Source organism: Stenella coeruleoalba, assembly GCF_951394435.1.
Source record: "Stenella coeruleoalba genome assembly, chromosome: 8".
Classification (NCBI taxonomy): Eukaryota; Metazoa; Chordata; class Mammalia; order Artiodactyla; family Delphinidae; genus Stenella; species Stenella coeruleoalba.
In genome coordinates this window covers 80,794,084-80,806,667 of record NC_137154.1, presented here as the reverse complement: position 1 = coordinate 80,806,667, position 12,584 = coordinate 80,794,084, and positions in this window count along the sequence as shown.

Sequence of the window (12,584 nt, the reverse complement as noted above, 5' to 3'; positions counted from 1 at the left end):
AACACCTATAATAACGAACCCAAAACAATTTTGAAAATGGGAATAGGAACATACATATTGATGGTTACCTTTAATGTAAATGGACTAAATGCTCCCACCAAAAGACACAGATTGACTGAATGGATACAAAACAAGACCCATATATATGCTGTGTACAAGAGACCCACTTCAGACCTAGAGACACATACAGACTGAAAGTAAGGGGATGGAAAAAGATATTCCATGCAAATGGAAACCAAAAGAAAGCTGGAATAGCAATTCTCATATCAGACAAAATAGACTTTAAAATAAGGACTATTAGAAGAGACAAAGAAGGACACTACATAATGATCAAGGGATCGATCCAAGAAGAAGATATAACAATTGTAAATATTTATGCACCCAACATAGGAGCACCTCAATACATAAGGCAAATACAAACAGCCATAAAAGGGGAAATTGGCAGTAACACATTCATAGTAGGGGACTTTAACATCCCACTTTCACCCATGGACAGATCATCGAAAATGAAAATAAATAAGGAAACACAAGCTTTAAATGATACATTAAACAAGATGGACTTAATTGATATTTATAGGACACTCCCTCCAAAAACAACAGAATACACATTTTTCTCAAGTGCTCATGGAACATTCTCCAGGATAGATCATATCATGGGTCACAAATCAAGCCTTAGTAAATTTAAAAAATTGAAATTGTATCAAGTATCTTTTCCGACCACAATGCCATGAGACTAGATATCAATTACAGGAAAAGATCTGTAAAAAATACAAACACATGGAGACTAAACAATACACTACTTAATAATGAAGTGATCATTGAAGAAATCAAAGAGGAAATAAAAAAATACCTAGAAACAAATGACAATGGAGACACAATGACCCAAAACCTACGGGATGCAGCAAAAGCAGTTCTAAGGGGGAAGTTTATAGCAATACAAGTCCACCTTAAGAAGCAGGAAACATCTCTAATAAACAACCTAACCTTGTACCTCAAGCAATTAGAGAAAGAAGAACAAAAAAACCCCAAAGCTAGCAGAAGGAAAGAAATAATAAAAATCACATCAGAAATAAATGAAAAAGAAATGAATGAAACAATAGCAAAGATCAATAAAACTAAAAACTTGTTCTTTGAGAAGATAAACAAAATAGATAAACCATTAGCCAGACTCATCAAGAAAAAAACAGAGAAGACTCAAATCAGTAGAATTAGAAATGAAAAAGAAGAAGTAAAAACTGACACTGCAGAAATACAAAAGATCATGAGAGATTACTACAAGAAACTCTATGCCAATAAAATGGACAACCTGGAAGAAATGGACAAATTCTTAGAAATGCACAGCCTGCCAAGACTGAATCAGGAAGAAATAGAAAATATGAACAGAACAATCACAAGCACTGAAATTGGAACTGTGATTAAAAATCTTGCAACAAAAAAAGCCCAGGACCAGATGGCTTCACAGGCGAATTCTATCAAACATTTAGAGAAGAGCTAACACCTATCCTTCTCAAACTCTTGCAAAATATAGCAGAGGGAGGAACACTCCCAAACTTGTTCTACGAGGCCACCATCACCCTGATACCAAAACCAGACAAGGATGTCACAAAGAAAGAAAACTACAGGCCAATATCACTGATGAACATAGATGCAAAAATCCTCAACAAAATACTAGCAAACAGAATCCAACAGCACATTAAAAGGATCATACACCATGAGCAAGTGGGGTTTATTTCAGGAATACAAAGATTCTTCAATATATGCAAATCAATCAACGTGACACACCATATTAACAAATTGAAGGAGAAAAACCATATGATCATCTCAATAGATGCAGAGAAAGCTTTTGACAAAATTCAACACCCATTTATGATAAAAAACCTGCAGAAAGTAGGTATAGAGGGAATTTTCCTCAACATTATAAAGGCCATATATGACAAATCCACAGCTGTCATCATCCTCAATGGTGAAAAACTGAAAGAATTTCCACTAAGATCAGGAACAAGACAAGGTTGCCCACTCTCACAACTGTTATTCAACATAGTTTTGGAATTTTTAGCCACAGCAATCAGAGAAGAAAAGGAAATACAAGGAATCCAAATCGGAAAAGGAGAAGTAAAGCTGTCACTCTTTGCAGAGGACATGATAATATACATAGAGAATCCTAATGATGCTACCAGAAAACTGTTAGAGCTAATCAGTGAATTCGGTAAAGTAGCAGGATACAAAATTAATGCACAGAAATCTCTGGCATTCCTATATACTAATGATGAAAAATCTGAAAGTGAAATCAAGAAAACACTCCCATTCACCACTGCAACAAAAAAATAAAATATCTAGGAATAAACCTACCTAAGGAGACAAAAGACCTGTATGCAGAAAATTATAAGACACTGATGAAAGAAATTAAAGATGATACAAATAGATGGAGAGATATACCATGCTCTTGGACTGGAAGAATCAACATTGTGAAATTGACTCTACTACCCAAAGCAATCTATACATTCAATACAATCCCTATCAAACTACCACTGGTATTTTTCACAGAACTAGAACAAAAAATTTTGCAATTTGTACGGAAACACAAAAGACCCCGAATAGCCAAAGTAATCTTGAGAACAAAAAAAGGAGCTGGAGGCATCAGGCTCCCTGACTTCAGACTATACTACAAAGCTACAGTAATCAAGACAGTATGGTACCTGCACAAAAACAGAAAGATAGATCAATGGAACAGGATAGAAAGCCCAGAGATAAACCCACGCACATATGGACACCTTATCTTTGATAAAGGTGGCAGGAATGTATAGTGGACAAAGGACAGCCTCTTCAATAAGTGGTGCTGGGGAAACTGGACAGGTACATGTAAAAGTATGAGATTAGATCACGCCCTAACACCATACACAAAAATAAGCTATAAATGGATTAAAGACCTAAATGTAAGGCCAGAAACTATCAAACTCTTAGAGGAAAACATAGGCAGAACATTCTATGACATAAATCACAGCAAGATCCTTTCTGACTCACCTCCTAGAGTAATGGAAATAAAAACAAAAATAAACAAATGGGACCTAATGAAACTTCAAAGCTTTGCACAAAAAAGGAAACCATAAACAAGACCAAAAGACAACCCTCAGAATGGGAGAAAATATTTGCAGATGAAGCAACTGACAAAGGATTAATCTCCAAAATTTACAAGCAGCTCATGCAGCTCAATAACAAAAAAAAAAACAAACAACCCAATCCAAAAATGGGCAGAAGACCTAAATAGACATTTCTCCAAAGAAGATATACAGACTGACAACAAACATATGAAAGAATGCTCAACATCTTTAATCATTAGGGAAATACAAATCAAAACTACAATGAGATACCATCTCACACCAGTCAGAATGGCCATCATCAAAAAATCTGGAAACAATAAATGCTGGAGAGGGTGCGGAGAAAAGGGAACACTGTTGCACTGCTAGTGGGAATGTGAATTGGTTCAGCCACTATGGAGAACAGTATGGAGGTTCCTTAAAAAACTACAAATAGAACTACCATATGACCCAGCAATCCCACTACTGGGCATATACCCTGAGAAAACCAAAATTCAGAAAGAGTCATGTACCAAAATGTTCATTGCATCTCTATTTACAATAGCCCGGAGATGGAAACAACCTAAGTGCCCATCATTGAATGAATGGATAAAGAAGATGTGACACATATATACAATGGAATATTACGCAGCCATAAAAAGAAACGAAATTGAGCTATTTGTAATGAGGTGGATAGACCTAGAGTTTGTCATACAGAGTGAAGTAAGTCAGAAAGAAAAAGACAAATACTGTATGCTAACACATATATATGGAATTTAAGAAGAAAAAAAATGTCATGAAGAACCTAGGGGTAAGACAGGAATAAAGACACATACCTACTGGAGAACGGACTTGAGGATATGGGGAGGGGGAAGGGTGAGCTGGGACAAAGTGAGAGAGTGGCATGGACATATACACACTAACAAACGTAAGGTAGATAGCTAGTGTGAAGCAGCCGCCTGGCACAAGGATATCGGCTTGGTGCTTTGTGACCGCCTGGAGGGGTGGGGTAGGGAGGGTGGAAGGGAGGGAGACGCAAGAGGGAAGAGATATGGGAACATATGTATATGTATAACTGATTCACTTTGTTATAGAGCAGAAACTAACACACAATTGTAAAGCAATTATACCCCAATAAAGATGTTAAAAAAAATAGTCAATTTCATTGGAACATATCTTTAATGTCTTTATTAGCTAGATCTTAATATGAATTATTAATTCATATTATTTTCCTATTTTGTTTCAAGTTTTTTGTGTTTTTCTTATCAACTTATGCAAATACTCCCTGTATTAGAAGGAAGGATTAGACCATGTTCTTATGTTATTAGATCATGGTCATATGTTAGCAAGTATTTCTTAGTTTGATATTGTATTTTGTGTATGATATTATGTGACATGTAGAACATTGACATTTTCAGTAATGACATCCACTTATATTTTTTCTGCATTTACTTCTACTTTTTAAATTAAATATTGCACTACTTCATCCATAATTTTTTAAAATTGCTTTTAAGATTTTTTTATCTTTCTCTAAATTATATATGTTGTTTCCTATGAATTGTGGGATACTATTATTAAGAATATTATTGATATTTTTTCCAACGAATTACAAATTGTGAAAGAAATACTTGTTGATTCATGCTTCATTTTCTTACTAATTGTTTAATATTAATTTAGAATGTGCTCTGGGCTACTTGTTTTTTGATAATATATAATAAAGATACTAGACTTTGGTTTTTACATTAGGGAATCTTTGACTACCAGGGATTGGAATCCACTCAAACTAGTCTCAAAAAAAAAAAAAAAAAACCACCAAAATAACAGTCTTAAAGTAAGCATACAACAGGTAATCTAATATCCCTACAAGTGGAAAACAAAAAAATAGCCATGTCTCTGGAAATCTGGTCTAGAAAATTGAAAGTCAGGAAATCATTCTCTCTGATTAGCCCCTCCAATGTAGCATGGGTCTTTCTTTTAAATCTTGCATCTATAAAAATCTATAATTTTTAATAAATTAGCTAACTTCTCTGACACAATTTTCCAAGTATGAAGTGGATACACTAACACTTGACTCATATAGAGCAGGTACAATATTATGTGTATGAAGTGCCTCCCTGTTACACTGCCTGTCACATAGTGGGTAATTTTGATAGTAGAAGTCATTACTGTTACATGCACTGATTTATCTTTCAGGGCTATGCCACATCACACTGTTAATTACTATTGCTTTATAGTCTTCTTTAGTTCTCCCTGTTCACAATCTTCTTATTCTTGTATTGTACATGTTTTCAGATGAATTTTAGAAAGATGTTATAAGTTTTCTGACAACTAAAAGGGGGTTTTAATGGAATTAAAATAAGTACATCCTTAGGACTATGTTTTATGTAATCATTAAGCCACATATTATATTTTTATCTTTAAGCAAAAGTTTAGATTTTCCTTCACATAACTTCCTCAAATTTTTCAATAAAGGTATTCCTGAATAGATTGTATTTTTTACTGTTTTGAATGAAAATAACTTCCTCCATAGTTTCCAACTGGTTATTGCTGTGAGTGTTAAGAAAAGAAAATGACAGGCACTGTTGATTCTTAATTATATATAAATTTAATTCAGCAGCCATTTTGAACATCATTGTTGTAGAGAATCTTTCACTTAGTTTTTCTTTTGAAAATTCTACATATAAAATTTTGTTATCTGCAAATCATAAACTTGTCTTTCCCTTGCCACTATTCACAGCTTTTATTTCATATTCATGAAATTTTATATTTATCACATACCTCTAGATAAAATAAACATTAAAATAGTGATAGTGGGCATTCTTAATTATTATTTTAGTGGAAATGCCTCCAGTGTTTCATAGTAAGGATAGTTTTCCTTCTATTGATTTAAGCAAGATTTTTTGATAATAAAGTGTATATTTACATTGTTATTTTCATATGTTTTTTCTCCCTCTAAGAGATGAATGTTATTTGGGCCCTTATGTAGACTAGAGCAAAGAGAAAGAAAATATGATCTTTCTATTTGAACTACTGATAGAGTATATTAATAGGTGTTCTGATATCAAGCAATGATTATATTACTGAGACAAAATCTTTGTCAAGAAAAAAGAAGAGATGAAAAAGCACATGCCCAATCCCTTTCAGAGGATCTTTTCTTCCAATAAGCAATTAACCATAACTTAGTCAAAAAGCAAATCATACCTCCAATGGAAGCTGAGAAATTAAGTGTTGCCACATGCCTAACCAAAAAAATTGGAGTTTCTACTAGGAAAGGAAAAAGAAAACATATTTGGTCTCAACAGTGTCTCTACCATACATTGTTTCCATAGTCAATGGATACTTAATATCCCATTTAATGGATATATTAGAATGTATATTACTAATTTAGGTAATTTCCAAATTTTTTATCTTAAGCAATTTTAAAATTTAAAAAATCCTTATAAATATATCTTTAAGTTTCTCTCTGATAATATTATTAGGATAAACTCTCAAAACTAAAATGACAGGGTCAAAAGCATTAAAATTTTAAAATTCTATGTAAGGTATTATTCAAAAAATTGTCCACATGTGCCCTCCCCATGAGCCAAAAGTGATATAGTCTCTTTTTTTTATATTTTCATCAATATCATGCATGATCAATCTCCTTAATTTGTCAGGTTAAAACAAAATCATTTTAATTTTTATGTATTTGATTTATAAATTGATTAAGCTTCTTTCCCACACTTACTGGTCATTGTATACTATTTAAATGTTAGCTGGTGCCTCCTCTTGCCCACAAGTTCTATATAGGGTTGTCTTAAACTCATAGGAACTGGCACCTAGGCTACCTCAGTGACTTCAAACCCTTCCAGGGCTTCTCCTTCTAACTAAAAGCACATTCTTACTTCAGAATTTGCTAAAACCCCTGGCTGGAAAAATAACCCCTCCCTTCCCCATATCTATAAGACTTGCTACATCCCTTCTTTGGATGTCTGCTAAATTACCTAACTTTATCAGTGAAGCTTTCCCTAACCACTCTAAATAACACAGCATGCCCTTTCCTGTCTCTGATACTCCCTACATCCTTACCCTGTTTCATTATTTGTTTTACAGTACTGATTACCGTACGACACACCACATAATTTTGTTTTGACTATTTATATGTCCATCTCATTTATTGAGACTATAAGCTCCATGAGGGCAGTGACTTTGTTTGTTATTGTATTCACAGAGTGTAAAATAGTGTCTGGCACAGAGAAGACACCAATTTTTGACTAGGTGAATCAATACATCTAGAAAACATTTTGCCATGTAGCTAGAGAGATAAAATATGTAATACACTTTGCAAATAGCTTTGCAATACAAACTTTTTTTCAGTGCAAAACTTAGTTTTTGTTGAGAATTGCTATTTCTTATTTTATTAAACCTAAGCCATTTTTTTCTAGATTCTTCTTGAGAACATCTACTATTTATGTGCTAGAAATTCATAATACATTCTTTTCTTCACAACCAAACATTTTTCATTCTATAAATACTGTTTGTGTGATTGTTCTCTGACTAATTCAATAGTGGCCATTGGAGATACAACAATGAAAAAGATAGACAGGTTTGCTACTTATATAGAGTTTATTTAACATAAATATCTAAAACACACTGTTATCAAATGAATGTTTGTGTTCCCCCCAAAATTCATACGTTGAAATCCTAATGCTCAATTTGATAGTATTAGAAAGTGAGGACTTTGGGAGATGCTTAGGTCATGAGGGTAGAACCCTCGTGAATGAGATTACTGCCATTATAAAAGTGGTTCCAGAGAGATTCCTAGCTCCTTTCCTCTTGTGAACATATGAGGGGAAATCTGTGACCAGAAGAGGCACTTCACCTGACCTTGCTGGCACCCTGATCTCAGACTGGAAGCCTCTGGAACTGTATGCAGTACATTTCTTCTGTTTATAGGTCACTAGTCTGTGGTATTTTGTTACAGCAGCCCAAATGTTAAAATGAATATCATGTTCTGAAAACTGAACTAAGAATCTCAGTCCAATTCTGTTTTTTCCAAAATTGTTATGTTGATGGCTGGCATTTCCATCCCCACACTTTTCCTTGCCAGAATCCCAGCTTTGTAAGTTAGCTCCTTCTTTTTCCTCCTTTGACATGAAATCAATCACCAAATCTGCCAGCTTTACTTTGGCATTTCCAAATCTTCTTTGTTCTCCCCATAATCACTCTCACCTGTTCAGGTCAAACCCCCTTTATTTCTCATCTGAAGTAATATATAGACTCATCACTGGTCAACATAAATTCACATTTGTCTTCCTCTAATACACTAGACTATCATTGGTGAGATTGCTCTGAAATGAATGTCATTCATCATTCACAAATTTATTAGTTCCCTATTCTTTTCAGAGTAAGCTACAAACATACTCTCATAACTCACAAACTCTGTTGTGTCCTTACTTCCTCCAACATTTCCTCTTCTATTTTGAATCCCAGCTATGTTGAAATACTTTCAAGTCTCCATGTTTTATGTGCCTCTGAATGCATTATATGCCTTTCTGTGTACTAACCTTGCTTCCCTGGAACAACTCACAAAACACTTTATAAATATTTTCTTATTGAAGATTCAGTTTTCCAGGGTAATTTTCTTTGATACTTTTCTCCTAGCTATGCGTACTCCTCCAACATTTTCTTTCTTTTTTTTTTTTTTTCGGTACGTGGTCCTCTCACTGTTGTGGCCTCTCTCACTGCGGAGCACAGGCTCTGGACGTGCAGGCTCACGGGCCTAGCCGCTCCGCAGCATGTGGGATCTTCCCGGACCGGGTCACGAACCAGTGTCCGTGCATCAGAAGGCGGACTCTCAACCACTGCGCCACCAGGGAAGCCCCTCCAATATGTTTTCACATGTTCTTGGGGGGCAGTATTTATCAGGCACTGTCCACACAGGACAACAAAAGATACTATTGTATATAGATAAAGAGATGAAACTTAATATACGGATTTATTAATTTGGTATTCAAACACTGTAAAAGAAAAAAAGGAATATTGAGGAAACACTAAGGTGATATCTGCAGGAAGCATTTACCAATCAATCTAGGGTAGAGGGAATTCAAAAGAAGTAATTGTGGTTATCAAAACCTAAGTTATTCAGAGGGGAGGGCCTTCGAAATTAGTACTCAGACCTCTGAGAAAGGGCATAATGGTGTAGCTTTGGTTTTTTAAAGCCTGATCATGGAAATTCCATGAAGTAGACTCTAGACCTCTGAGGAAAAGGCTCTACCCACTTTTGACGTGAGTTCTCTCAAGGGGATGGGATGAAGCTGCTTCTAGGAGTGTTGCAATAAGCCCAGATCTGAAACTAATTACCGCTTCTGGAATAAAGGGTCATTGCTTTGCCAATGCTGACAGGAATAGATAAACAAGTAATTTCTTCTCTTATCCTTATGCTTTCTTATCTCTGTCTTTACCCCTTATTGGTAGAGCCTAACTGGATGCTAGCTGACCAAAGAAAAATTGTTTGCAGAATTCCAGCCCCAACATCATGAAGGAGAATATGGAAGGATGAATTTGAAATTAATAAAGAATCGTTTAATGATTGGTACAGTGCCGGGCTTTGTGTTCTGTAGGTTGTCAAGGTCATTCTGCTCTTCTTTTCTCAGTGCTACATTAGTATTACCACAAAATTCAGGTTGTTCATAACTGTATCATTCAGGATTCAGTCAGAGAAGCAGAACTACCTGGAAGCTGATAAAATGGTCTGTGTAAAGATAATGCCTGTGTCAATGACTGGGGCCTAAAGTTCACTGGGAAAAAAAGAGGTGAGCGAAGATGGACTTGAAGTGAAGGAAGCAACTCAGCTGAAACCTACGAGGATTACATAGAAACCAAGATAAAAGTCATCAGTCTTTCACTGTCTCCAAGCCTCCAACTTCAGAGATGGCTGTGTCCTTCAGGACTCACATCTGTAATTCAACATTTATCAGACCCAAGAGATGAGAAAGCTGAAGGAGGAAATCAGACTGGACCTGGAGGAGTTTTGGGCCTGGCTGTTTTTCCAAGCTAAGCAAGTAGGTGGTAATGCTGTAAATTGTCTCATGTCCTTCACTGACCTTCCATATTTAAAGAAAACATGGCTGCTGCCTCACTGACATTCTAAATCTCAAGAAAATATCTTTTGTGGCTGAATCTAACTTTGAACTTGCAGGGAAGGAAATTCTGAGAAACCTAGTTCCAGCTTAGTAAGTTGACACAATACAAAACTAAAAAGTAACCTGCATTTGGTACCCTATAAACATGTATGTATATATGCTCATAATATTGATTCACTGAGTCTCTCTTCCCTTCTACATTCTCTTCCTAGATGATATTTTTCAATTTTATGGTATTTAATACTATCTATCAATATATTTTAAAATATTCTCACTGTATATAATTGATAGTTTTGTCTTCTAAATTTCACATTAGTATTTAACTAATTACAAACTACATATCTCCCTTGGAGCATAATTCCAAAATTGAATTTGTGTAAATTACTCACCTGTACAGTCCCCAACTTACTTCTTTTCCACTCTTCTCACTTCTTTTTTTTTATCTAGTGATACACGTATAGATAAAGAAACTTGGGAGTATCTTTGATATCATTCTCTTCTGAAAACCCCACTTAAATTTTGTCACCTAGATATATAGATTCCCTCTCTGTTTCATCCATTTCTCAACATCCTATACTTTCAGTCCAGGCTGAGACACCATCATCTCTCACCTGAACTACTGCAAGTGTGTCTTGATGCCATTAAAACACGCAAATTCTCCTTTTTTGTTGGGGATATATTGGCGAATAGAAAGAATAGGTTTTGTGATTATGATACTCATCAAATTAAATGGCTCAGGGCTTCCCTGGTGGCGCAGTGGTTGAGGGTCCGCCTGCCGATGCAGGGGACACGGGTTTGTGCCCCGATCCAGGAAGATCCCACACGCCTCAGAGTGGCTGGGCCTGTGATCCATGGCTGCTGGGCCTGCGCGTCTGGAGCCGGTACTCTGCAACGGGAGAGACCACAACAGTGAGAGGCCCGCGTAACGCAAAAAAAAATAATAAATAAATGGCTCAGCCAATGGCATTCTGTAATGGGCATTTTCTGTACTGCTGAGAATATTCAATTCTACTCTGGAAAACAAGAAAACAACAAAGTGGATGGAATTCATAAGAAATGTTAAGTATAAATAGTAATATGCTACAAAGTAAACATATGAGATATAAGCAAAACTCATAGGGTAGGTTTATATATAATGAATAAAAAGTAACTCTTGGAATGTAGGCAGAATTCATATGATTTAGTAAGTATAGATAGTAAGTTAGTAAGACTGACAAAGACAGAATAAATATAAAATATAATGAAATAAAAATATGCTGCTTAAAGATACAAAGGGATGAAAGACCAACTTTGTGATCATGCAACCTCTAGACTAGGACTTGATCATATATGAATTTAACACCATTTGTTGACAATCCAATAGAGTCCCATTCTGGTCATACAAGTGCTCTACCCAAGGAATGCAAATAAGACCAAAGGCTGTTAAACAAGCTAATTGGCAGCTACTCTTGCATCAAGTACAATTCCCCTGCAACTCTGACAGAACAGGTGTGTGTCATTGGCTCAAGATATATCCCTCTGTTACTCTTCCTTGATCCAACCTCAACTCTGGTCCTCATCACTAAAACTTCAGTTGTAAAGGTTGATATAGCAAGAGAGAAGCAGGATTTATGAACATTGGGAACATCGGGACTCAAGGAGAGTGGTCCTTTTAACCTGCTTGCACCTATCTAAATGTGTTAATTTGACCTATTTCATTCTCCTTCCTTCTTGCTCAGTGTTTTAATTGACTTGATAAGCCACGTTTTCATTTTTATTTAGTCTGAAAGACTTTCTGTTTCAAATTCTGGGATAGCTTCTCGGTTAGTATATTGAAGACTACCACTTCATTAACATAATTTCCTACATAATACTTCTCAGCTAATGCTGTGGGCTTTTGTGTTGAAAGAAGACTTGCAAAGGAGGCAAATGCTTCGAGAACAATAATGCCAAGGCTGTTACTTTTCAAGTCAGATCAAAATCAAGTTTATAGGATAAATTTACATTCTTTAGTGAGACTAAACCATGTACTCTTTAGAGGATATTTAATATGCTTAAAACTCATGTGTTTTCCCTTGAGTAATTTGGGAAAAAATTATCTTTAATATTTACTGGTGGAGAGAATGAAGAAGATTATCTATCTCAAGGGAATGGAGCCCTTGGCTTTTATCAGAGTTAGCCAACCTTAGGCTGAAGAAGCCTCCATTAACATCAGTCCAATATATGAGACGCCAGACTTTGAAAGATCCAAAAAGGAAAAGGGAGTCTAGGATCCTTTGAGAGTTTAAGGAAGGCAAATAGGAGAAATGTTCTAATTAAAGTTGGCCTTTAAAAGAAGATATGCATTTTGAAGATAAGAAGAAATTATATAAGTGAAACTTACATAGAATACACATAGTTTCCCTAA